The following is a 23,245-nucleotide window of genomic DNA, read 5'->3' as shown; positions in this document are numbered from 1 at the left end:
TCAAGGTCTATATAACAAATTCTGCTAGGCTCTTCTGCCCCTTGAGATATGGAGTGGTCACTAGCAATCAATGGACAGCCCGGTGACTGAGACAGTCAGTCCCTGACTCTCCACTCAGGCAAGATAACATCTTATGTTTCAAATTTCTTCACTTAAAAATGAAGAAGTAAAGTAAGATGATTTCTAAGGATTCTTCTAGATGTTAAATTCTAAGCTTCACAAATAAATATTGAAGAAAAGAAGACCAACTCCATGATAGAATCTTTAAATCTCAGCTTCATCTCAATTATTTGTTACCAAGTGAAACTGAGATACATGAATAAATAAAATGTAGAGATGATCTTAATTCTATATTAAGCAATAGTTTCATCTTTCAAATATATTCCAAAATAATACTGGGCAAAAAAGACTGATTGGAATTTTACTTTATTTTATACCATATGATATTTTTTAAAAATGAAATACCAAAAGTGAACTACAGAACAGGTATATTAACTCCATGCTGACTATTAACCGAATTAAAATGACTCAATCTCCATATAGAAGACTTATCTTGATGCTTGCTTAAGCAGCTGTTAATGGAGATGCTAAGTAGCTCATCCAACCCCATCTTTTAATGAAAGCACTGCTCATTCCACCAATTTTAGCCTTCAAGATTTTAAACAGTAAATCATGTGGGTCCTTCCCCAACATCCTGGGAAACAGTCGCTTTCATGCCCTCCCTGCTTACCCACACTTCTGGCCCATCTCTCAACAGTATATGTCTGTGCTTTACTAGACTTGTTGTGTGACTTGATGACACCTAAAGAGGTCACAGCACCGGGCAATAAAGCCACCCAGAACAGTGGGGTTATAAATGCTTGTAATTTTCCATTAGCTAAATCTTACAAAAACTTGTAACAATACCTGTGCAGCACAAACACTGAAATAAACCCAGTGGTACTGTCTAAATTTTTATGCTGCACCGAATTTTTTTTAGTAAATTAGTTCTGGGAGTAAAAACGAGGCAATGACTAAAGCCTGAATTATTTTTAAAAGCTTGATTAAAGAGCCTTTGTCAGCACAGCAGTTGAAATCTCTTCAACTGCTCACAACAAAAATACTTGTTAAGGGACAAAATTTACATAACCCTATAGAAAGAAACAAGCTAAGGCAAAGTGCCTCTTACAGCATACAATCCAAGAAACAAATTTACTAACTGTAAATAACAACTCAATAAACAAATCTGTAAATTAGTACAGAACAGTATTTTCCAGTTCGAAAATTAATGTTTTTGGACATACACGATGTTTCCCCAAGGTTCAAGAAATAATGTCTCTTCAAGAAGTTCCACTGGGATCATAGAAGTTAAAGCAATAGTTGAACCCCTATTTTGTAAATCAGGTTATTCCAGGCCTCAAAAAAAAAAAAAAAAAAAAAAAGATACACCAGAAATCTAAAGCCAGGAGAGTTAAATAAAATGTCCCAACTTTCTCCTCCACCTTTTTCTTCCTCATTGCTCTACAGTGGGATGCCGGAGACATTCCAAATTACTGAAGCACCGAGTTAACTGAATAGCTCTGACTAATGCTTAATTATTCAAGATATATATAAACCACTTAGTCAGCAAGCAAATGTCTAGTCACTTCAATTTCCCTATAACCACAGAAACAAAGACACCTCTAAATGAACGTATCAAGGTAGCCAAGAAAGGCCAAAAATACAAAAACTGGTTGATTAGTTTTCTAATGAAGATGAAAAGAAATCTTCAAACTGAGATGTTAAGGATACAAATCTAACTCTAAACAAAACCAAGAAGCACCAAGAGAAGTCAAGGTTAAAGGGAAGAAAAACATAAGATGTGGGTAAGAGCTGAAGTGTCACTGGAGGTATAGTCAGAGCCACGCGGGTTATGCAGCAAACTGTGAAGATACAAGCTAAGACCCAAACAACCCTGTAGTTCTACCAGGCATCCGGCCCTCAGAGAAGCCACATCAAGGCCCAGCCAGGAAGGAATGGCGCTGTCCAGTGGGCTCTTAGCGACCAAGCCAAGTCTTTCCATTCCTTTCCACACACCTGAGGACCTCTCCTCAACTAGAGACACACATCCTATGGTATAACAAAATATATCTGGTCTTTGTCAGGTTCCTGGAACAGAGCTCCTAAAACCCTTGGCATCTCCTGAGCAGTAAGAGTGTCTTTGGTATGCTAATGAGATTACTCTAGGCTTCCATACAAAGCCAAGATCAGAGGGTAGAAATGTTCAGTCTCACCCCTTCCCCACCTCTGGGGAGGAGAGAAGGGCCGGAGACTGGTCTCACTCACAATGGCCAATGATTTAATCAATCATTCCTACATGATGAAATCTCCGTAAAAACACCCAATCGAGCTCACATCCAGGTGCTGGTTGGGTGGCATGACTAGACAGGGCCTAGAAGCTCTCTATTCCTTGCCCTATACATCTCTTCCACCTGGCTGTTTCTGAGTTGTATCCTTTATGATAAACCAGTAATGGTAAGTAAAACACCTTCCTGAGTTCTGGGAATCATTTTAACAAATTATTGAGCCTGAAGGGGAGTCTTGGGAACCCCCGAATTTGTAGTCAGCCGGGCCTAAGTGTGGGTAACCTAAGTACCCCACTGGCAGTGCCAACTAAAAACTGTCACTTCCCATCTGGTTCTCACTAAGCCACTGGAGTTGCTGACCTTCAACACCCCCTGAAAGGAGTTCGGGGCGGAGATCAGGAATGAGGTGCTCTGTGCTCTGGGGAAAACTGGCAGAACAGGCCTTCAGACAGTTAGATATTTTCAGAAGACTTTATGAGCCCAATTTCTTGCATCTTCTCACATCTAGAAAAGCACTAAAATCATTAACAGAGACATCTGCTCCTCGTGACTAGCAGCAACCTTCTGCCAAAATGTGTGCTTGATTGATCCTCCTTCGCCAAAATCACATAGATACTGACCTCCCCCTTATCTTTTCGAACAGCTCCCCAGAGCTTTCTGAGAAGCTGTCTCCCAGGCTATAGTTCCCATTTGGCCCCAGATAAAACTTACTCACTACTTAACTCACTACTGTCAGGTTGTACTTTTTTTTTTCAGTTGACAGCAGCCAGGTCTAAGTGGGAGCAGTCTTGTGGGACTGAGCCCTCAACCTATGGCATCTTGTACTAATTCCAGAAAGTCAGTGTTTGAATTCAGTTGAATTGTTGGACACCCAGTTTGTATCAAAAAAATAAGAGAACAGGGCCTCCCTGGTGGCGCAGTGGTTGAGAGTCCGCCTGCCGATGCAGGGGACACGGGTTCGTGCCCCGGTCCGGGAAGATCCCACATGCCGCGGAGCGGCTGGCCCCGTGAGCCATGGCCGCTGAGCCTGCGCATCCGGAGCCTGTGCTCCACAACGGGAGAGGCCACAACAGTGAGAGGCCCACATACAGCAAAAAAATAAAAAAAAGAGAGAACAGACTGTTGATTTGAGAAGAAAACTCCCACTCAATATACCAACTCCAAATTACAGGTATGCACAAAATAAGCTAGTGGTACCCAGTTTTGGATTTCACAAACCCATAAACTTCAAAGACCGACTGGATGAATCAGTACAGAACAGGGTTGACAGTATTTTGGCCTACTTGCCAGGTAGGAGATTTCAGGGTAAGGTAGGGGACCACCATAACTTACTAAAATGAAGATATTTTGGAACTTAAAAACTCAAAATAAATACAATGTAATATACTATAAATATAATAATTAGCTTTCCATACAATTCTCTACATTGCCCACTTTTTTTTTTCTTCCATTTCTCCCTGGCCCAGTGAAATCCTTATAAGCCTGCCTGCTTTATATGTATGACTATATGACTGGCCTGAGTCACAACAGAACTGCCTGTACGTCGGTGTCTATACAAGCACCAGAGCAGTGACAGGTCAGCTAGAGGGTCTTCTGGTAAGAATTTCCAACTTTATCTAGGAGGATTTTTAGATGAGAAAGTCAATGAGAGAATTTCTGAAATGACGAAATTTCAGAAATTCACATATGTGCAGTTTTTCAGGGAAAAGTAACATGGAAGGAAGGCAAGATTTAAGAACCACAGCTATTGAAGAGTCAAAAAGGGGGAAAAATTAAAGAAAATAAAGATCTAAACAAGCACAGCAAAAAAGACAAAAATTTTATAATCTTTATATTATCATTCTACCTGAATTATAACAAGGCTCAAAATGAATACCTAGTAAGCCTTCAACATTCTGAGTCAGTAAAGGAAGTACATAAAAGATTAAATTAGTAAATTACTGAGCTGTACTTTTGTGAAGATCAGGCAGTAAATTAGTTATAAACAAAAATTTCATTTTATGACCAAATGCAAATGGTATATGTAATTGATTATACCTCATTTTCCTGATGTTAATTTTGTTTTTTTAAAAAATGAAATATGGCATTAGAAGGCTAAAGACAGCTGATTTTTAAAAAAAAAATAAAAACCATGACACTACAATCCAATTTTGTGGCTTTGTAAAAATTCATTTCTAAATATAGTCAAATTTCCTGAACATGTATATATGATGGTAGAAAATGCTGGCCCAATTTTATTTTTATAGGTTACCTGTGAATGAAATGGTTCCTGGTATTTAAGCAGAGTAAGGATCCCTTGGCTATTCTTGTCTATGCTGTTTACTGAGATTGCAATAAAGCCAAGTCTTTGAAAATAGCAACTTCCTTTCAAAGTAACCATTACTTGTCAAAGAAAGCATGAATATGCAGTGTCTAGGCACAGAGTAGGCATTGTTTACATTCTCGTTCAGTACATAATTTCATTTAACAAAATCCTACTCAAGAATTGGATCATCAAGATCTGGATCAAATACCATTCCTTCTGTTAAGTCTTTGTGGAGTCCCCAAAGCCAGAATTAATTGCTCCCTCCTCCCATAGCATTCATTAATTTTTCCACCAGGAGGACTCTCTGCGGAGGTAATATCTGAGCCACAGGAAGGAGTTAGGATTTTACTCCAAGTGCATTGGGAAGCCACTAGAGGGCTTTAAGCACCAAAGGCAAGAGAAAAATTATGTCACCCAGCATTTTACTGATACTCCCAAAGTAGTATGCGACATGCTATAAAGGATGTCACTACTGGAAGTCATGGTCCCAATTAATTTATTTTTACATACATATAAAAATGTATTCATCATCTTTGAAAAGGAGAATGTCATTTATCTTCGAATGACAGAGCCTAGTCTGCAGTCAGTTATCAAGGTCTATACAATAACCTCTGCTATACTACCAACAACTTAGAGAGTTTACTCTAAGAAAGAGAATTAGCATCTTGTCTGTTATGATACTGAGTCACTCTGTGAATCAAGATGTCAGTTATTCAGAAGATAAAATATTAAGAAAGAAATTACACAAAGAAGTTGGGAATTTTAGGGCTTCCCTGGTGGCGCAGTGGTTAAGAATCCGCCTGCCAATGCAAGGGGACACGAATTCGAGCCCTGGTCCAGGAAGATCCCACATGCCGCGGAGCAACCAAGCCCGTGCGCCACAACTATTGAGCCTGCGCTCTAGAGTCCGTGAACCACAACTACTGAAGCCTGCGCGCCTAGAGCCCGTGCTCAGCAACAAAAGAAGCCACCACAACAAGAAGCCCGCGCACCGCTACGAAGAGTAGCCTCCGCTGGCCGAAACTAGAGAAAGCCCGCACGCAGCAACGAAGACCCAAGGCAGCCAAAAATAAATAAATAAAATTAATTTTTTAAAAAAAGTTGGTAATTTTAAAGACAGTATTTCCACCTTATTCTCTGATGTCAATTTTTTTTGCTCAAGCTTGTAATTTTATAACATTTCAAGCATTAATGAGGCTTAAACATAATTTGATTTCAATTCAATTCCACAATTATTTTTCACACCTGCATTCCATGGCCTCCTAGAGTTATAAAAGATTATGCACTCAAATAGGGACTAATAAACATGTATTTTCTTCAAATAGGAAAGTAAGCAATAAATAGCATGCCCTGTATTGTGTTAAGCACTAGAGGAGTCACAAATAGAAGGCTTTTTCTCTCAGTTCACCACTCTAGACTCCAGCCATCCTGCAAACCTAGGGGTCACACCAGCATCCTCCCTGCCCTTCACCCTGCCAGGCACTCGGTCACCAAGGCCCGTCAATTCTACTTCCTAAAAACTTCTCAATTCATTAGTTCCCTTTGCTCACAATGCTCAAAAGCTTTAATTTGGGCCGTCCCTGGTTTCTCATCTGGTTTATTTCAAGTCTCCTAACTGGTATCCCTGACTGCAATTTTACTCCTTCTTCCCAGTGCTTCCAGAGGGAAATTTTTCTAAAGCAAATCTCATCACATCACTGTTCTGCTTAAGACACTCTAAAGACTCATTTCAGGATAAACTTTGGCTTCATAGCATGGCACAAGGGGTCTACTGTGATTTGGCCTCTGTCTTTCTCAACGTTCATACTTTCTTTCAAATACTTGTAGCATGAAATGTGTACAAGACACCATTCTACCATCCTGCTGCTGGTGGCACATCCCACCACTGGGGGCACATCAGTATTCACTACAGCAATGACAATTATGCCATATTTGTCCATGTATCTACACCTTTGCACATGCCCTGTACCTAACCTACCTGCACCTCTCCTCCTCGCCTAATACTGACAGTTCTGCAGAATTTAGACACAAGTGTCACATCCTCTTGAAAGCTTTTCCTCTCTCCCTCAATATATAATAGGAACTCACTCTCTGGGTTCTCACAATACACGATGCATATCATGTCTCCAACAACATCATATTAAACCCCTGAAGGGTCGGCATTGTATCTTTTCATCTCTCCTAATTAAGATTTGTTGAAGGACTAACTTGGAAAGTAGTGAGCAATATTAACTGTCAAAAGTAAAAATCCATAAGCTTTGAGTAAGAGCCCCAAAACATGCCAGTGAAAGCTCCCTTTTCTGACTTCCAATGCCCAAATGGACAATCTCAGACCTTCTCCTTTCCATCTATAAAACATACCATTAGCACTCAAAACACTCAGCTCTGAGCTAGTAAACTATTCTAATCACCCCGCACTCTTCTGCTCCCAGTTAGGCTGTATACTTATTAAGAAGTCAGCTGTGTTTGTGACCAAATATATTCAGTCCAAGTGTACTTGTACAGTAATTATGCAATTTAAATATTATATAAAGGGATACAACGTGAATATATAGAAATTCTATGAAAATTAAGTTCCTATCAAGATGAGTCACTAAAAAATTGTAAGATATACATAAAAGACGGGGGAATCACACAAGTCTAGCAGACTGCTATACTGAGAATGCTCTGCATATATCTTAAGTTCTCTCTCCACTTTAAAGAAACCAAAGCTGAAACTCTGAAGGTAAAACATGGGCATGCTTCAGGAAAGAAAAATAATGTAGACTTCTCATCACCAGACTAACACTAAAAGCTTTATCAAAAATAAAAGTCACAGAATGAACATAATATAGACTAAAATGCTCTAAGGTACATGTCATTTTTAAGGATACCAAGCTTGAGATCAATTAACCAACCATCATCACCCGTACAGATCACATTACATACAAAAGCTTCTACTATATGCTACATTTGTGAAATACTAACTAGCTTTTCTCCTTTCATATTCCATCCATAAACCAAAAAACTTGCTAAGAATGGCGGGGGGGGGGGGGGGGGGCGGGGGGCGGGTGCTGCTTGCTAGAACAGCTAGGTGCTGCTGTCCTGGCTCCCTGATTGAAGGATACGGGAAAACTCTGTGAATGCCACTGACAAACAGCAGATACAAATAAGGCAGCAAACAAACTTATTTTCTGCGAGGCAGTAGCTCCAATAACGTAGAAAGGCAAAATTTCCACTAAAGACCACAGAGTTGTATACCATTCATCTCTCTAAGAAATACTAAAAGGTTGGGTTTTTTTTAATAGCTCTTTATTGGAGTATAATTGCTTCACAATACTGTGTTAGTTTCTGTTGTACAACAAAGTGAATCAGCCATATGCATACACATGTCCTCATATCCCCTCCCTCTTGCGTCTCCCTCCCACCCTCCCTATCCCACCCCTCTAGGTCGCCCCAAAGAACGGAGCTGATCTCCCTGTGCTATGCTGCTGCTTCCCACCAGCCAACTATTTTACATTCGGTAGTGTGTGTATGTCGATGCTACTCTCACTTCGCCCCAGCTTCGCCCTCCCACCCCATGTCACCAAGTCCATTCTCTATGTCTACCTCTAAAAGGTTTTTTTAAAAGGTGAAAAGATCAATGTCACTACTTAACTCTTCATCCCATAACATCTATATTCATGTGCAAAGTACAACTGTAATCTAACGTATAACAGATCCACAGTCACCACAGAACATGACCAATATATCTAAAGCAAGATAGCATGTTTTAGAAAACATTTCAGCAAATCTGTTGGGTTATCCCATAGGATGAAAAAGTCTCTTAAAAAAAAGGAGAAGTCATTAGGTAAAATACTATGTAGAAAAAGTACCTGAAAGGAGGCACTTCCTACATGCAGTTACGCATGTTTAGGAATAAGAGTAAGCTTTTAAAAAAATCTTTATGGTACTATTTGACTTTAACTATGAATACCTCTTATTTGAATAAGTATAGAACATGAAAAATCCTATAAATGTGACTTGGCCAACAAAAAGAACCTGCCTCTGCCAACAATATACCTGGAGAGAGAGGAATAATACAGAAAATGAAAATGCGACTATTTTGATATTCTTAGAACCACAAGAGAGAGGAGAAAACGAGGATGGAATTTATAAGGGTTTGTAGAGAGAAAAGAAAATGAAATCATATTGGGCAGGAAGTAAAAAGAGAATTAAGAAACTACTAAGACAGAAAATCTTGGATGGAAACCTGTCTCTGCATGCAACTGGCTGGGCACGTACTGAAGGAAACCTGGCCTGCTGCCGAGAAGAAGCCCAGGTAAATCAAGCCCTCCTGCCTTTCCTGTGATACAGAAGACTAGTTAACAAAAAAAAAAGCAAAACACTATTTTAAAAAAATTAAAACCAACTGTCTCAGGAGACCGTACTCTACAACTATCCATAGATAAATATTTTCAGAGCCTATGTTTCAAAGTATTGCTTAACTGCAAGCACAAAATCATAACAAAATCAATGAGGGAAACTCTATTAATTTTTGACTATCTATAGTATTTAGTATAGACTGACATATCTCCAGTTGCAGTCGTAAAGAAATCTCCTTACATTAATAAAGACCTAAAACCCAGAGACAGTATGTGACATATATAATTAATTACTGAGTCAGGGTTGTGATGATAATAATGATACTAATAATAAAAACAAATACTAATATGAATACTTAAGAAGATACACACACTGTTCTATGTACTTTGCCTTTATTAATTCATTTATTTATTCAACAACTTTATGTGGTAGATACTTGTTAATATTCCCATTCTACAGATAGGAAATTGAGACAGAGAAGTGAATTAATTTGACCAAACAACATACTGTAGGAAGTGACAGAAATGGGATTCAAAGCAGCAGTCTGCTTCAGAGTCTGGACTTTCGATCACTCTACTTGAATAAGAGAGTTAGAGTCTGCCTACCTACCAATTATATTAGTTCAATCAAATTAACTCCTCAGAAGTTTTCTATCATTTCTGCATTATACTTCATGTTATATTTGTTGAAGCTAAAGGAAGGGAATTTGTATATTTGCTGAAATTGATGGTCTTGTAGAAATAAACCAGGATTCTTTTGAAGACTTCACTAGAGAAAATTATACCTTATACTACTACGAAAACATATCTAGACTATCACAGACTTTTTTTAAAGATAGTACAAAACATATGCATAAAATTAATACTTCAGGGGAAGTTTCCTTCCAATTGAACCTCAACATTCTTCAAAGAATTACATGAAGGCAAAATCTGTGGGAAGCCTTTTAGACATCAAACTAGACACACACACACGCATGCACACAAATGAAGAATATATAAATATAACATGATTTTTAAGACAAGTCATATGGTAGAACAGCACCCACCATTCCATTACCTTTAACTACCCTGATTTTGTTACTATACAATGTAACAATTTAGGATTAGAGTACATGAACTCTAAAATACACTAGCTAATATGAGGAATACCACTCTCATTTTTCAAAAAGAATAGGTAAAATGAAATAATACAAGAAACTTTAGTTATTTTCATCCAAGTTAGTATAGTACTGACTAGAAAATTAAGATAAAATTTCAACCTAAAACTACAGAAAAAAGATCCTTTCAGATAAATGAAAACAAAGAAGAGGACTGAATATGAATACAGACTGAACTAGGGGTAACACTATAACCATTTACTAGTGTCTTCCCAACTAGATTGGGAGGGGAGGGACTGTGTTTTACTGATATATTTAACAGTAGCTGGTGTTTAGCCCCTACTCAGGAGCTCACTAAATTTCTGCTGAATCAAAGACGTGGTGCAGGATGAAGTGATAATTAAAAAAAAAAAGAAGTACAGTATAAGAAAGCTCCATTTTATGGCTGAGTTCTAGACGGTTAAAGTTGCCAGAAATCTCACCTTAGGTAAGTGGCTAATTTACTGTCGCTGACTTTCCTAAAATTGGGCACACCTGAATTATAATCTGAATCCAAAATTATTGTAGAAAATGTGAATGGTCAGCAGACCTAGTGACATCTGGTGTGGTAGTTTATTTTCTAAAATACCATAAACATCATCTTAAATTACAGTAAGTGCATAGAGTTAATTATTCTTTAAACCAGTCATTAAAACAAAATGAAACTTTTTCTTTTTTAAAAAAATAAATTTATTTATTTTTGGCTGTGTTGGGTCTTCGTTGCTGCACGCCGGCTTACTCTAGTTGTGGCGAGCGAGGGCTACTCTTCGTTGCAGTGTGCAGCTTCTCATTGTTGTGGCTTCTCTTGCTGCGGAGCACGGGCTCTAGGCACGCGGGCTTCAGTAGTTGTGGCACTCGGGCTCAGCAGTTGTGGCTCGAGGGCTCTAGAGCTCAGGCTCAGTAGTTGTGGTTCACAGGCTTAGTTGCTCCTCGGCATGTGGGATCTTCCCAGACCAGGGCTCGAACCCATGTCCCCTGCATTGGCAGGCAGATTCTTAACCACTGCACCACCAGGGAAGTCCCCAAAATGAAACTTTTATGAAACGGTTTTGTTTTTGGTTTTTTTGGTGAAACTTTTTATGAAAAGCTCAGTCTTTCACAAAAAGACCTGTTAACACCATTTGTAACTTGGTAAAGTTTAATGAAACAACTTACTTAGGTATCTATCACTTGTATTTTTTAACTAGTAGAAACCTCTCTTGTCTGCTATAGATCTCTTTTTCATCAGAATTAAACTTAAAACTAATTCCTTTCCATGCCCACCTGTGCTAAGCAGCTTCTGAGACAGCCCCCAAAGCAGAGACTTGAACAGATATTTGTACACCAATATTCACAGCAGCACTATTCAGCCAAAAGGTAAACACCAATGTCCATCAACAGGTTAAGGGATAAATAAAATGTGGTATATACATACAATAAAATATTATTCAGACTTAGAAAGGAAAAAATCCTGACAAGTGCTATAACACGATGAAGACATAATGCTAAGTTAAAATAAGCCAGACACCAAAGGACAAATACTGTATGATTCCACTTATACAAAGGACATACAGTAGTCAAACTAATAGAGACAGAAGGTAGAATGGTTGTTTTCACGGGCTGTGGGGAGGGAAGGAGGGGGAATGACTATTTAACGGGTACAGTTTCAGTTTGGGAAGATTAAAAAGTTCTAGAGATGGTTGGTGGTGATAGTTACACAACAATGTGAATGTACTTAAGGCCACTGAACTGTGATTACACATGGTGAAAATACATAAACTTTGTATTATATATTTTACCACAATTTAAAAAATATATAATAGCTTTAAATATTAAGAAAACATGAAAATGTAAAAAAGTATTTTTGTCTGTCAAGCAATAAGACTGTATTTATTAATCCCACTTGCATTTGGTTGAAGGTTATGTCTTAATACAAGTCAAAATTTTTATGTTAATAAAGAAAACACAAACAGTAACATTGTCTAGAATTAATCCAACGTGTTACAACGAATATTTAAAGTTTTGTTATGTCTTGTTATTTGAGATGCCTTGCTACTCTTATTTCTTTTTATAAGACAACTCTTTGGGCTGCACTGACAACCATTAGCTTCCTAGTTATAAACTTTGGTTTATAATTTCTCCCTGCTGTTTCTGGCTCCTATTACAAGTATAATTATAAGAAATAATTTGCATCTTCTTCCTTCCTCCCAACCACAACAAAAAAGATGGTTCCCAATGATCTCCACCACCTGGTATTCATGCCGTTGTGTAATCTCTTTCCCCTGTGTGTGGGCTACACCCATCAACTTGCTTCTATTCTATGGCAAAAGTTATGGAATGTCAGTTCCAGGGTTCATTTACAAAAAGACTGTGGCTTCCATCCTGTGGGAAAGGCTGGCGTGACAGGCCAACTGTGGGGAGGAACTGAGGCCCTCGGTCCAACTGCCTGCAACTAAATTCAATCAATAACTATGTAAATGAGCTTAGAAGATCCTCCCTCCACCCCACCCACCCCCGTGATGACCTTGGCCAACATCTTGACAGCAATTGTCGAGAAACCCTGAGCCAAAGGACCCAGTTAAGCTGTACTCAAATTCCTAATCTACAGAAACTGTGTGATAATAAACGTGCGTTGTTTTAAGCCACTAAATATTGCTGTAATTTTATTGTGTTGCCATAAATAACCAATACAGCACCTCCACACATCCTCTTGCCTGTCCCCCAAGATCTTAAATTTCTTTCTTCCCCCAGTATGTTAGTTCCAGGTATACAACATAATGATTTGATATTTGTGTGTGTGTGTGTGTGTATATAGCAAGATGAACACCACAGTAAGTCCATCACCACACACTTACAATTTTTTTCTTGTGATGAGAACTTTTAAGACCTCTCTCAGCAACCCTCAAATATACAATACAGTGCTTTATGTAAACTTAAAAGCCAAGACAATCTCTATTTCACATGCCACATAGCACTTAGCACACAATAAACAGCACACAGTCAACAGGCTCGTATCTTGTATCTACACACTTATCTTTTTTTTAAATTGATCTGAAGTTTTCAAAGATTAACTCCCAGTGCACCAGCAAACCTAAACCCTCATTAACAGCATGATAGCTCACAAAAGTAAGTATATTTAGAAATGGTCAGTGACAGAAGGAAAAATACGGGTAAACACTTCACTTGGCAACATGTACCTTCCCTAACCTAGCAAATCCCCCCATTAACAAGAATTGAAGCAACTGATTAGAGATTTCACCTGTTTCCTGAAGTTTTCTGCCTCACATTATTTTCATCAGGTTGTAAAAACTATAAAAGGTTCGATTCACCAGAAAGATACAATCATAAATATGCAGGTATCTAATTAGTTTCAAAACACATGAAGCAAAAACTGAATTATTATTTTGCAATATATCACTGCATCAAATCAACACCTTACACTTCCACAATCTTTTTTTAAAATTTATTTATTTATTTATTTATTTATTTATTATTTGGGTGGGGGGGCTGTGTTGGGTCTTCGTTGTTGTGCACAGGTTTTCTCTAGTTGCAGTGAGTGGGGGCTACTCTTCGTTGCAGTGCGCGGGCTTCTCACTGTCGCGGCTTTTGTTGTGGAGCATGGGCTCTAGGCGCGCAGGCTTCAGTAGTTGTGGCTCACGGGCTTAGTTGCTCCGCGGCATGTGGGATCTTCCCGGACCAGGGCTCGAACCCGTGTCCCCTGCATCGGCAGGTGGATTCTTAACCACTGTGCCACCAGGGAAGCCCCTTAGACAATCTTATATGTCAAGTTTATCTCAATAAAACTGGGGAAAAAAACTGACAGAATTAAAGAGAGAACAACGCTTCCACAACATTAGTTGCAAATTTTAACACCACCTCTCAGTTAACTGATAAAACTAGACAATAATTTATAAAGTACATTAAAAAATACTGAACACTTGGGCTTCCCTGGTGGCACAGTGGCTAAGAATCCGCCTGCCAATGCAGGGGAAACGGGTTCAAGCCGTGGTCTGGGAAGATCCCACATGCCCCGGAGCAACTAAGCCCGTGCGCCACAACTACTGAGCCTGCACTCTAGAGCCCGCTCGCCACAACTACTGAAGCCCGTGCACCTAGAGCCTGTGCTCCGCAACAAGAGAAGCCACCACAATGAGAAGCCCGTGCACCGCAACGAAGAGTAGCCCCCACTCACTACAACTAGAGAAAGCCCGCGTGCAGCAACAAAGACCCAACGCAGCCAAAAATAAATAAATTTATTTTAAAAATACTGAACACACAGAAAATCTGAAAACTATTAACTACTATGACTTAACTGACATTTAAAAAGCATTACACCCAACAACTGCAGAATATACATTCTTTTCAAGTACACACAGTATGACCACCAACACAGATGATATACTAGACCATCAAAAAATTCTCAATAAATTTAAAATAACTGAAAGCATGCAAAGGATATCCTCTGACCACAATGGAATTAAATTTGAAGTTAACCATACTAGGATACCTAAAAAAAATTTGGGGGGACGGGTGGTGAAACACACTTCTAAGTGATTCATGGGTCAGAGAAGAAAACACAAGAAAATCAGAAAATATTTCATTAAATCATTATGAAAATATGACAAAAATCATGAGATGCAGCTAAAGCAGTGCTTAGTGGTTAATTTAGAGTTGTAAATGCTTATATTAGAAAAGAAAGGTCTAAAACCAAATATCTAAGCTTCCCTCTCTTAAGAAGTTAGAAAAGAACAAAGAAAACCCAAAGGTAATAAAGAAAACAGTGAAACAGAAAGCAGTAAGAAAAATTAAAATTTCTAGCTAAACTGATCAAGAAAAGGAGAGAACACAAATTACCTATTATCAGGAATGAAAGAGGCCTTATCACTACAGATTCTACAAATGTTAAAAATAATACTAAGGGAATCTGATGAACAGCATTATGCCACCACATCTGACAAATTAGACGAAACTGGAAAAATTCCTGAAAAGCAAACTGACATGAGAAAAAATCTAAATTACTTTATCTATTAAAGAAATTATAGAGCTTCCCACAAATAAAACTCCACACACATGGTTGCTCTAGTGAAGTGTATCAAATATCTAAGAAAAACACAGCATCAATTTTACAGACTCTCAGAAAATAGAAATCATTTCCAGTTTGTTTGATGATGTCAGCATGACGCTAATACCAAAACCTGACAGACATTACAAACAAATAAAATGACACTGTCCTTCCATAATACAGATGTGAAAATTAACAAAATATTATCAAATCAAAATTAGCAATATATTTAAAGAATAATTAAATATTGTTTATCCCAGGAATGCAAGGTTGATTTAACATTTGAAAGCCAAAGTAATTCACTACATTAACAGAATAAAGGAGAAAAGCTGTGCATTGCAAAAGATGCAGAAAAAGCACTGGATAAAATGGATTATCCATCATAACAAGAGCTCTCAGCAAACTAGGAACAGAAGGGAATTTCCTTAATGTGATAAAGAGCATCTACAGAAATAGCTATAACTAACATTATACTTAATTGTAAAATACTGAACTCCTTCCCCGAGATCAGGAACAAGGCAAGAATGCCCTTCTCACCATCTCTATTCAACACTATAGTGGCACTCCCAGCCTTTGCACCAAGGCAAATAAATAAATAAAAGATCAGAAAAAGTAATGCCCTCTAATTGCAGATAAAAAATATTTATATAAAAAATCCTAGCAGGCTTCCCTCGTGGCACAGTGGTTAAGAATGCGCCTGCCAATGCAGGAGACATGGGTTCAAGCCCTGCTCAGGGAAGATCCCACATGCCGCGGAGCAACTAAGCCCGCGAGCCACAACTACTGAGCCCGAGTGCCACAACTACTGAAGCCTGCATGCCTAGAGCATGTGCTCCGCAACAAGAGAAGCCACCCAATGAGAAGCCTGCGCACCGCAACAAAGAGTAGCCCCCGCTCGCTGCAACTAGAGAAAAGCCCACGCTCATCAACAAAAACCCAAGGTAGCTAAAAATTAATTAATTAATTAAAAAAGAAAAAAATCCTAGCAAATCCACAAAGCAGCTACTGTAACTAATAAGTGAATTTAGCAAGGTTGCAGGATTCAAGTATTTGACTTAGGAATAAATTTAATATCAGATGTGCAAAATCTCTACACTGAACATTATAAAACATTGATCAGAGAAATTAAAAACAACCTAAATAAAAAGATATACCACGTTCATATATTGGAAGACTCAATATTGTTATGATATAAAGGCTCCCTCAAATTAATCTATGAATTAAATGCAATTCCAATGAAAATCCCAGGAAGCATTTTTGTAGAAATTAACTGAGTCTAAAATTCATATGGAAATGCAAAGAACACAGAATATCCAAAACAACTTTGAAAAAGAAGAATAATGTTAGAAGGCTAACACAATCTGATTTCAAGACACAAAGCTATAGCAAACAAGAGTATGGTATTGGCTTCAAGATAGACAAATATATCAATGAAACAAAATAGAGTCCAGAAATATGGACTGATTTTTTTTTTTTTTTACAAAGATACAAAGGCATATTAGTGGAGAAAAGATAGTCTTTTCAGTAAGTAGTACTGGAACAACTGAATATATACATCTCAACCCAGACCTCACACCATACAAAAAAATTAATTCAAGATTATCACAGACTTAAACATAAAAGCTAGACTCAAAACTTTTAGAAGGATACATAGGAGAATATCTTCATGAGTTGAGGGTAGGCAAAGGTTTCACCAATAATCATAGAAGAAAAAAGTAGGAAGGTTAAAATTTTCTCTCATTAAAAATGACCTTTAAAAAATGCATATGTATGGTATATGAATTATATCTTAATAAAGCTGCTATAGAAAGGAAGGGAAGTAGGGAAGGAGGGAATTAAGGCCGAGAGGGAATTTCCATATAGGCAAGGCACAGATGAGAAAAAAATACTTGCAAAACATAAATCTGAAAGGTATCCAGGATGCATTTTTAAAACTCAACTAAACAATTAAAAGACAACCAATAAAATATTGGGTAAACAATGTGAACAAGTGTCACAAAATGTGATATACAAACGGTCAGTAAATCCATGTAAAAGTGCTAAACATCATTAACCATCAGAGAAGAGTTAGAATGTGGTGCAACTGTAACTCCCATACACTGCTAACGGAAATATAAAATTGTTAAACAACTTTCAAAGATGATTTGGTACTTTTTTCAAATAGAACTTACCCTCTGACCCTTCAACTGCAATGCTAGATATTGCCAAAAACTAGAAACAGCCCAGGTATCCACAAATAGAATGGATAAATTGTATATTTACACAATGGTGTATGACAAAGCAAGAAAAACAAACAACAGATACATGCAATAACACAGATGAATAGCAAAAACATACTGTGAGGGAAACCTTATACAAGAATGTGTATTTTATGATTACTAATAGATGAAGTTCAGGATCAGGAAATACTAATCTACAGTGGAAATAAATCAGAACAGCGGTTGTTTGGGTGGGGGGGGCGGGCAGTGAAAATGAGGATGACATGTGAAGGGGCTTTAGGGAACTCTGCCATCACCTCAGGATGTTCTGTACCTTGAAAAAGATTGGGTTGCACAGGTGCATGCATCTGTCAAAACTCTCCCAACGGTCTGTGCATTTCACTGTATATATTTTACCACAAAAGGAAAAAAGTTGTATTATGGAATTCTAGTTAATGATATACATACTGAAATACTTAGGAAATAGTGCACTGATGACTCTTTTTTGAAATTCATAAAAGTTTTATATATATATATATATATGGCTAGATGGATAAGTGATAAAGTATTGTAAAATGTTAATGGTAGAATCTAGATGGTGGGCATGTAGATTTTCACCGTTTCAATTGTTCTGTGTGTATAAAATTTTTCATAATAAACTATTAGGGGTTGGGGGGTAAATTAACCAAACGTTCATTCCTGTGTAATGCTCTCTGTAAAGGAGCTAATTATGCACAGACTCAATACCTATAATAAAAATTATGATTATGTAATACAGTACATTTTTTATTTTCAGTAATAAAAAGGAAAGACAAAAGACTGGCATGTTTTATTTCTCCATGTTCATTCAAGTAAGAACGCTAAAATTTTTTAATTGAATGGGTTGAAAAACAATGTGTAGATGAAAATAATCAGTTTGGCAAGTAGTCTAGTGACTAATCCCCTCCCCCTCTCACTCAAAATACACACACACAACCACCACACCACCACGGCTTAGGTCAGAGTCCACACCCACAGTTTCAACTAATACCTGTTAAAAAGTGCCAAAAAAGTTATTTCCAGCTGATACTTCTCTTCTAAGCTCTAAACCTATATAGACAACTGCCTAGTATGTATTTCTATCTACATACCACAAAATGCAAGCATACCTCAAAATGCAACCTACTTTCCTCCTTCACCCTATCTGCTCCTACTTCCAATCCCAGGTGAAGGATACCAAAAGCCCTACTGTCTGGCCCCAGCTAGAAACCCAAGTGCCACTCCAGACTGCTCCTCCGCTATCGACCCCACATCAGTCACCAAGCCCTGTCAACTCCACCATCTAAGTCTCTACTAATACCCCCTCCCTCTGTCCCACTGTCACTGCTTTAATGCATTATTTCCCGAATTACTACAGGGCCCTCCAAAATAGCATTCCTACCTACACCCTTTCCGCGTAGAAGCCGGATAATCAGCACTTTCTGAACAGAGATAAGCATCTTAATAGTACCTAGAAAATATGATGTCCTACTATCTCTGCATAAGAGACTCCAGTTAAGAATATTTTAATTAGGACCTTTTACAAAATAGACTTACATTTCTGATGGCTCCACTAATCTCCTTTTCAGCGTAAACTGATAAAGACAGTTTATTCACATTACCACATCACTTTTATAGTTAAGACCAGGTGACAGTGATGATCTTCGATTTCACCACAGAACTGTTGCTAAGCATATACAAATTATCAAAATCATTGATACGTGGACTATACTTCCCTCCCTCCCCCCAAAACAGCCTGTACTTCAACAAGGTTTCAAATTTCTTTCTGAGAGCTATGTCATCACTACTAGATTCTACAGGGCACAGAGTGGGTATCTTTAAAAGTGCTGGAGCATGGGAGTTAAGAGCGGAGTTGAACCTGAATCAATTTCAATTTCAGCTCTGACATTTCCGGGCACACATATACGTGACCTTAAACAAGTTGCTATTTAGCCTAAGCCTCCTGATTTCTAAAGTGGAATGTAAGAGTTCCTATATCACAGAACTGCCGTGAGAATAAAACCATGTACATAAAGCACCTCCAGTATCTGGCACGTGACGGGCACGCAATAACGTCAGCCATTATTTGTATCAGCAGCAACAGCACTTCGGCAAATGAGGACAGCAAATAAATGGGATTCCAGGATCACAAGTGATGGCAACACTACCAAAGAACTACAGTGCACCCTTAACATTTGATGTGCTGACAAACAAACCTAAAGATCCGTGGCGTGCATGGAGTCATCCTTCAAGCAATACAAGAATCGGAACTTCCCACTCTGCCAGTCTGGCGCACGGACAGTGAGTTTGATGCACTTTCTATCACCTGCATGCCAATGAGGCTTTCTTCATTTCTACTCATCCCTGGGTACCTATTGAATTTGGTGGCTCTTACAGGCTACAGTGGTTATTTATGGATCTGGGAGTTCCTAATAGCCTTGAAATGTCACAAGCGTACTGCCGCAAATGGCTGCTGCTTAGCACATCTCTATGGGACTGCAATACAATTCTAGCTTCATGTTTCAAGTTAACTGCTACCGCATGTGACTTGATAAGGATTATGGACTCTTCAAGTCGTAAGAAGTTGCTTTTTGTTAATTTTTAATATTGATTTACAAGTCAACTTAAAATAAGACAAATATGAATATGATATTCAGGTACATAGGATACTTAGTCACACTAGGTCAATTATAAACAATGCTTCTCAGGCTTAAAAATAACCGCCTAAGGAGCGCACCTGGTTTTCCTATTACCCTAAGGAAACCCTTAATTTCCCAAGAGTATTGCTTGGACATTCATGGTTCCAGACCAGATATTTATATAATTTGGCAAACACATTCAACACTCACCAGCTGCCAAATGTTGCTCAAAACTACTTTTTATAAGCGGTGAAATTCTGCCCTGAAAAACACTCTGTCCACTACAGCTGGGAAAGCATACTTCTCTCCTCTTTCTCCATATATAGTTCTTCCACACAGACAAGGAATTCAGCCCTTAAATGACATATCACCCTTGGCACATATTAGCTAAATCAAACAAGGTCAGCATACTTTAGTTCTGAGGACTAGACTATGATGACTATCATAAAACAAATATTCCAGAAAAAGTATCTGAAGATTACAGGAGATGGCACACAGTAGGCTTTCAACAAACATACCCTAAAGAAGTCTAGGAGCCCTGCAGAGCCTACAGCAAACAAATTTCTTGGAAGTTTCAAACTAAAATATAGTGAATATTTTGCAAGTCACTCTACTACAGAGCCTATTTCAATAGGATGTTCTCCACAGAAATCTTTCAGCAAAATTGACGCTCCAGGTGGAGAGGCCATGTTTGTCTTATGGTCTGCTCCATACACGAGCACACTGCAGCATGCCCTGGGGAGGGAGACAAGTAACCCAGCAGTGCGAGAAGATGGAAGTACCAAAGAGTGCTGCCAGCGCTACAAGAGGAAGCCTGAACTGCAAGATGAATACCAAAACTTCATGCAGGCGCTGGGAAGTGGAGGAAAATACATAGATGGAAAGTCAGGAGTCACGAGATTGACACTGACAACAGAATAAACATGATAAACGCTAACAGGGATTTAGGAATCACTAGCATATGATGTTTTGTCACACACTCTGTCAGTGTGTTCTGAAAGTAATTATAGCACAGCGTGATCAAAGAGAATGACTGGCCGTAATCTGAAAACCAGCAGCCCCACTTTTATCACTGGTCTTCAGCCAAACACAAACTGCATGACATTTAAGAAATTTTGAATTTCTTGTTCTGCACTTCTACAAAATGTTCAAACAAGGTGTAATGGTAACTGCTACATTTTATTTTTAAGTTGCCTGACGAGAAGGCCTTAGTGCTGTGCTTTTCTAATAATACCAACAAAGTAGAGTTAATAATCAATAGCTGCTTGCAGTGAAGACTGTCCGCTGGAACCTGCTGAAGAAGTAGCCAAACTAATGTGCCTTGAGAATATACCTGCTATTCTTACATAGTATCAGCTGTAAAATTCTCTTTTTAGTCTACCATAAGAAGCAGCTGAAATGAATGTGCATGCAATGATAAATGTTGAGGTGAGGCTAGAAATGCAGAGATTATTTTATCTTGGGAACCAACTACAGGGCTTCACTGGAACATCGCTAGATTCAGAGTTCAAGGGCATCTGTTCTTAAATGGTTGTGCAAAGTCATAAGCACATGCAATATTCTTTATTTTTTCCAATTTGAGTGAGGACATCTTCAAGCAGCGCAAAGTCTGTTTCTGGGGTTGCTTCAGTGAAACGACATCATTACAATCTCCTAGATCTTGCTGTTCCACTGGGGCATGGTCTCTCTTCTCTCCATTCCTTTAATCAGGCTTTTCCTGAATGTTCAAAAGCCTTCTTTGCCCTCACCATCTTGTTAATTAATTGTTACTGCTCAATCCATACCTTACAGGTCACATCAAAGTATTCTTCTTGGACCGGCCCCTTTCCACACCACCCCTCAAGTAAGTCTGCAAGCACCACAGAACTCCAGGAGTCCTCCTATTACAGCATGATTCTTACTGTATTATAACAATTCATTAGGCAGTGCACATCCTGGTATAGAGAACAGCATCACCTCTATCTACAGTGTTAATACCTGAAGTATATTCAAGTATTTGCTGAATGTCAAGTGAGCAAACGGATTACATTGCCCAGCATGAAACACGGACAACCACGATTTTAAACTTTTTTTTATTAGCGATCATCTCCCAAAGAAATAATATGCAATTTTGTATTTGAAGTAAATGGTAAACTTCTCTTACTTTATAGACACCTTTGCTAAAGCATAGTCAGTGAAGGTTAGAACCTAACCTTCTAAATTCTGTATACGTATTTATTTAGGCACTAAATAAACATACGGAATTGATACAGTTGAGGGAAAATGGGCATCTAGAAAACAACATACAGTGTCAGATCTATTTAATTGAACCTTGGGAGCAACTCAATCTTAAAACCACCAAATTAATCATGGCAAAAGATTCAAACTAAATATTTCTCCTAATCAATTAATTTTAATCAGATGAAGTCCAAAACTGAAGTTGACTTAATGAAATATATCTTGACATGAGCAGTTAGCTGGTCACACTTAACTCTAATTCTTAACAAAATGAGGGGGAAATACTCCCAGCTTTTGAATAGAAAACCTAAAGCCAGTGTTCCAATCACGAAATGCATGACTTTGTCATGACTACTAGGTACCTAAAACAAGGTAGGCATATTCAGAACATTCTAAAGCATGACTTTATACCCATATTCTCATGTGTTAGCTTAATCTTTGAATTTTGTGGCAGCTGACTATCAGCTGGCATAGGACCTAAATCATGATCCTATTTCTCACAGTAATTCACATACATCTCTCCAAGGAACAGCTGTGTAATTCTTAGAGTACATCTAAAAATATAAAGTTCAAAACATTAAAGGAATTTCATCTAACATTTAGGAATGACTGAACAAAATAGTCAAACTCAATTCATGTTAAAGGAGTAATTTAGCAGAAGGCAACATTCAAAACGATGAGTAATTCAATTCACAAAAATTAAAAATGTTTATGGGCTACATTTTAATTTTAGAAGTGTCCTCTTTTTTCCTCAAGATATGTAATGCCTGCAACTAAACTTCAAGTATTCTTTTTATTATTATTTCCCTACTACTAAAGAGGATATTCTATTTGGCTAAAAATTTAGAAAACTATAGTTTTCTCAGTATCTTGACACAGTCCTTATTCCCTCCCACAACTTTAATTGAAAAAGACTTTTTGGAAGCTGGCTTATTTTGCCTTTCCTTGACTGACCTCATAAGCCACTTAGCTGCAAAAGGCTCATGCTATCTTTTAATACGCTTTTCCAGAAGTCTCACTGCTA

At 38.1% G+C, this 23,245-nt stretch overlaps 1 protein-coding gene across 12 annotated transcripts in view; it reads right to left on the bottom strand.

Moving 5' to 3' along the window:
- ENAH (ENAH actin regulator) overlaps window positions 1–23,245 on the bottom strand; it is a 157,723-nt gene that overhangs the window by 78,289 nt on the left and 56,189 nt on the right. The gene's annotated exons all lie outside the window — the stretch shown is intronic.

Source organism: Delphinus delphis, chromosome 1 (assembly GCF_949987515.2).
Source record: "Delphinus delphis chromosome 1, mDelDel1.2, whole genome shotgun sequence".
Classification (NCBI taxonomy): domain Eukaryota; kingdom Metazoa; phylum Chordata; class Mammalia; order Artiodactyla; family Delphinidae; genus Delphinus; species Delphinus delphis.
This window is presented reverse-complemented; position numbering and strand designations above follow the sequence as displayed.